At 44.4% G+C, this 5742-nt stretch overlaps 1 pseudogene; it reads right to left on the bottom strand.

Annotated features, from left to right (window-relative positions):
* Positions 1 to 3301: 3301 nt before the first annotated feature.
* On the bottom strand, positions 3302 to 4959 carry LOC122625523 (annotated as a pseudogene).
* Between the last annotated feature and the right edge of the window lie 783 nt (positions 4960 to 5742).

Genomic DNA, 5742 nt, shown 5'->3' with positions numbered 1-5742 from the left:
GTAAATTGTATTTCGTTAAAGCTATTACGGTATATGGTATTACGGTATAACGATATACGGTATTTCGTCAAAGCTATCCAGAAATAGGGTATCCGTCGAGCTGCTACTCCCCAGAAGGAAGGTGGACTGCCGGGTGGCTGTATCAGTGTTAATACTTAATATGTTAGCACATCGGAGTTAAGTTTCGCACTCCTGATTCTGACTCCGGATTGACATGTGACTATTGAGGTAAGGACTTAAGTTTATATTGAGGTAAGGACTTTAGTTTATATTAACTAAGAACACCAGGAAACCTATTGGAAACAGGGGAGATCGCCCCGAAGAAGGTACAATTTAATACATTTCAGTTGCCTCAGTAGCAACGGTCGAGCTCGTCAGTTTGTCTGTGATTGAGCTAAAATAGAAAACCTTATTTTGAAAATCGCTGAAATAGGTTAACATTTAGTAATTTATGCATAAACAATACCTAGTAAAAATCATACACAGCTTCAAATTTAATAAAATCTCTTTTGCTGTTGGGTGCGTTGGCTGAGCAACAAACACTTATCTGCAACATTCAAAAAAGGGATAAATACAGTGAAAATTAAAAGTAATTCCCGTTAATTTCACATTATTGCATTACATACGGAGTAGTAATATGGGCGCGTACACAGCAAAGTAACGAACTGCTGCCGTTATATTTCTTTGCACTCAGCTTCCCGCTAAAACCAAATTCCGAGTCACTGTTTAGCCGGTTTTTGTTTTGGCTACTAAAAGTTCAGGAAGCGTTACCGCTGATGCAAACAGGATAATAGTGAATCGTTTAGCGGACTTCTTATCAAGCTCACCATTAATTTCGAGTTACGAGTCCGTTCTTCATTTGAGGTTATAGCTTATCGATAATCTTCAAGAAGCATTCAGCGAAATTCTCAACGTGCTCGAAGAACTGGATGTTAAGAAAATTGAAATTAATTTAAGTGAGAAATTTAAAGATTCATAACTCTAAAAGTGTCATTTTGGCTGGAGATTTTAATGTGAGCGACTCGTAATTGCTTTCCCGCTCAACCTCTGCTGACGGCATTTATCTGTGTAAGTGCGGAACGTCGCTGCTATGCTAATTGGTTAGTATACCCGTTACTTGTAGAGTAAAGGAGTTTACTATATTCGTTGAAAAGTATGTCACCGGTAGAATCAGACTCCTGATCAGAGTCACTAGCCAGTCGATCTGATCATGTCTAACTTTCCGAAAGACTGTCCGTCTGTAATCAAAATATTTTGATTTTTTTACCCGTTACTCCTAGAATAAAAAGGTATACGAGATTCGTTGAAAAGTATGTAACTGACACAAGGAAGCGTTTCAGACCATTTAAAGAATATATATTCTTGATCAGGATTAATAGTCGAGGTGGCCTGTCCGTCTGTCTGTCCGTATGAACGTCGAGATCTCAGGAACTATAAAAGTATGTTGAGATTAACCATGTAGACTTCAGAGAAATAGTCGCAGCGCAAGTTGACCCATGTTACCTCGCCCAAACCGCCCAAAGCTGCCACGTACACATTTTTGAAAAATGTGTTTTAATATATATATTTTTTTTATTATTATTGGTATTGTAAATGTCTATCGATTTGCAGAAACGCTTTGTGCCACGCTCACCCCAACGCCCACAAACCGCCCAAAACTGCCACTGAAAAACATTTTGTTTTTTCACATTTGTGTTAGTCTTGTAAATTTCTCTCGATTTGCCAAAAAGCTTTTTACCACGTCCACTCTAAAGAACACAAACCACCAAAAACTGTCACTGTGGAGTACAGGGTATCAGATAAATGGGAACTCGACTAAAGTGTGCTCTCTTCTTTTTATTTATTATACCCGTTACTCGTAGAGTTAAAGGGTATACTAGATTCGTTGAAAAGTATGTAACAGGCAGAAGGAAGTGTTTCCGACCATATAAAGTATATATATTCTTGCTCAGGATCAGTAGCCGAGTCGATCTGGCCATGTCCGTCTGTCCGTCCGTCTGTCCGTCTGTCCGTCTGGCCGTCTGTCCGTCTGTCCGTATGAACGTCGAGATCTCAGGAACTACAAAAGCTAGAAAGTTGAGATTAAACATACGGACTCCAGAGACATAGACGCAGCGCAAGTTTGTTGATTCATGTTGCCACGCCCACTCTAACGCCCACAAACCGCATAAAACTGCCACGCCCACACTTTTGAAAAATGTTTTGATATTTTTTCATTTTTGTATTAGTCTTGTAAATTTCTATCGATTTGCCAAAAAACTTTTTGCCACGCCCACTCTAACGCCCACAAACCGCCCAAAACTGCCACGCCCACAATTTTGAAAAATGTTTTGATATTTTTTCATTTTTGTATTTGATTTGTAAATTTCTATCGATTTGCCAAAAAACTTTTTGCCACGCCCACTCTAACGCCCTCAAACCGAAAAAAACTGTCCGTGTTGAAGACTCACCTTCGCACTTCCACTAGCTGAGTAACGGGTATCAGATAGTCGGGGAACACGACTATAGCGTTCTCTCTTGTTTTATTTTTATATCCTTCGCACTTCCACAAGCTGATTCTCCGTAAGACGACTTGCGCTTGTTAATGCTGGATACTGTTACGTATGACACAAAGCCTGCATCCTCGCAGGGACGTTCATGCATAAGTTATCTATAGATCGGCAACTGCGCGATTCTATAAACCTCTTGGTTTGGTTGCCCCAGTTATCACAGAAATCATGATTTTTCTTCAGCAGCCTTGCAAGAGTTTTCCTGGGACAAAAACCTTTCCTTGGCACGAAATTCTGAATGGCAAGATATCTGCAATAGTTATAGACAAATTCGATATGGATTATGCGATGCCAGCATCGAAGCTCTTGGAGCCTGCGAATATGTTGTTTCTAGATGCTTGAGCTTTGCGGAGCTGATCTTCTATCTCGATTTATCGCGGAAATACCTGAAATAACTGAAATTATTCGAAGGTAAATTCTATTCCTTTGGCGACTCTACTGTAATACTAAGAGCCGGAGAGTGGCTTTTTGAACAATTTTTATACAACCCTGAGACGCCCAATAAGGCTCCTGTAAAAGAACTAGATGTACCATCAGTATTGGAATATGGATCTGGCGTTGTCAATGCAATGCAAAAAGTTTTAGGGTTGGGAGAATTTTCCATAAGGTCTAAGGCACAGCCCTAATTTTAAAATACATAGACTATACGTCGATTCAAAGAATTGAAAACTGAATAAAATAGACTATTTAGCTCTTTAAATATATACATATATATATTTTTTAAGTTATATATATAATTATTAAAACGCCAATCAAGAACGCCGGGCTCCCGAGTACCAGCGATAGGGAACCCGCTGCTGGTGCAGCGCCAGGCCAGCCGCTCCTCCGCCTGGGCTCCGCGCCAACTGCAGGGCTAGCGCAAGGCGCGATTGCTAGGAGGATGAGGCCGATGGCGACGGAGTGCTGCCACTGGAGGCCTGTCGCTGGCGTCTATGCTGTTGCTGCCGATGCTGCTGCTGTTGATGTGGCAGCTGCATCGCCGGAGCCGTCATTCTGCGTCCAGGGCGGGCAGCGGATTGGCATTCAGATAGGCCTCCGGACTGAAACGCACGCGACTGTGCTGCGAGCCAATGGAACCCTCTTGGGCATTCAAGTAGGAGCTATCACGCTGGTCAACGAGTCCGGCGGCGTGGGATTAGTGGGTGTGCCCTGCTGCGACGATGTGGACCCATTGCCTCCATTTCCACTGTTGTACTTCTTCAGCGAGCTGCGCAGCTTGGACTGACCGGCCGCCAGTGGTGGTGGAAACGCGGACACCACCGAACCCACACCGTATTGCTGATAGCCCAGCGAGAGCACATACTGCTCGAAGGGCAGACTGGCCGGTCGGGTCACTGCCGTCGTGGCATATTTGCTCTTGGTCATCGGCAGAGGACTGTGGATGAGGCGGTTCAGCAGCTTGGGCGAGCCGGCATACAGTTCCTGCTTTGTGGGTGGGGCCACTTGCTCGAGTTCCCGTACCCGCTCGAACTCCGCATTAAAATTAAGATTGTTGTAGTCGTAGCACAGCAGCTCTTCGTGCTCCAGCAGCACATTGGAGTTATTTGAAACGGTCGAGGGCGTGCGTCGGTGTCCGGCCGAACTGACGCCCATCTGGCGCCTCATACTGGTAATCGTAGTAGTCCGGCAGCCGATGGTTATAGTCGTAGGAATAGTTCGGATACGATTTGCAGTCACGCTCGTAGCTGTAGTTCAACTCTGGCCGGTATGGAGTGGTCACCACGACCGATGGAACTGGCTGTGGTTGGTGGTGGTGGTGCTGCTGCAGCTGCTGGTGATGGTGGTGCTGCTGCTGGTGATGGTGCAACTGATGCTGTGGTGTCCGCTGCACGGGTGTGTAGTACGGCTGACTGCCTCCGATTCGCCGGGCCTGCGATGTGGTCTGCGATTTGCTGATCGGAGCTTCAATGCCACCAAATCTGTGGGTAAGTTCAAACAGATAGAGAACTTTAGTTCACAAGAATTCGCGCTTCTTATTTTTATTGAACACTTACCTTGCTGGTGTGGCCATCTTCCGGGGCGTGCTTTCCCGTAGATCCTGCTGCTCGCCCTCCTGCTGTTTCAGTGCCACATCCACCTCCAGCTCCAGCCCCTGCTCCTGCAGTGCATCCACCTCTTCCGGACCGGTAATTGCGGCTTTCGGTGCCGCTTTCAGGGCGGGCACCTCGCTCAGCAAAGTGGGATGCACTGGCGACACGTTCGACATCCGGAAATCGTATCCGGCCGCCATGCCCGCCAGCAGGGAAGCCATGTTGTACAGCAGCAGTTCGATCACGGAGAGCTTCGGCTTTCGCGCAGAATCGCCGCCGTAGAGCGTCGGCAGTGGTACGTTGCTGGTGAAGCGGCTGCAGAGCTACGGTGATGGCGACATAATCGGCATGTATGTGGCCCCCGGACGCCAGTCATCCATTTTGCTATTGCCCTGGTATCCTGGTCGGTGGCATCGGCAGCATTCCAAGGCGGATATGAGACATGATTGAGTTACGGAATATGGCTCTGGCTTGGGGATCGATGGCTGCGATATGGTCGGTAGTCGGGTAATCGGATGGTCGGGTAGACGGAGTTGGTACGAGAGTAGATGGATAGTAACCGCAGGCAACACCAAAGTTTAACCACCGCATACCAGGAGCTCTGTTCGTCCTATTAATGGTTAATCTCTCTGTCCAAAAGGGGCTTGTTCTCAAGCACAGAGAAAATCCAAGCTTAACATATAATTTTCACGTTAAATTATTATAATAACCAACGAATACTAATATAATATAAATAATTGCTACAAATAGTTCCAATGTTTGTTTGATTATTGGTGCTTTGAAGCGGTGAGGCAATCAAAACTGGTCGGCAGATTGACTTAAGTTTGTTTTATTGTCTGATTTCTGTTTCTAGGTATTGGTTCTTTTTATTTTTTGTTTGTTTTTTGGGATAGCTTGGCCCCAAACATGGAAAATACAATAATATACAAAGTACATTGAAATAGAATCGAGCACTAAACGTAGAATGAACAAATCGTAAAAATAAAGTATAAATATACAATTGAAAATTTTCATAGAAAATAATACAAAAAAATTATCATTTCTTTTTCGTTTCATCATCGTTTTTTGATCACAGGTTTTTTTTTTTGTTGTTGTTTGTTGTTTTGCGCGATTACTCTTGTGCTTTTATAAAAGAAATCATAAATAAATAAAATGGAAAACCC

This window comes from Drosophila teissieri, unplaced genomic scaffold (genome assembly GCF_016746235.2).
Source record: "Drosophila teissieri strain GT53w unplaced genomic scaffold, Prin_Dtei_1.1 Segkk118_quiver_pilon_scaf, whole genome shotgun sequence".
NCBI classification, from domain to species: Eukaryota; Metazoa; Arthropoda; class Insecta; order Diptera; family Drosophilidae; genus Drosophila; species Drosophila teissieri.
Note: the sequence above shows the minus strand (reverse complement) of the source record. Positions and strands in the feature narration are given on the sequence as shown.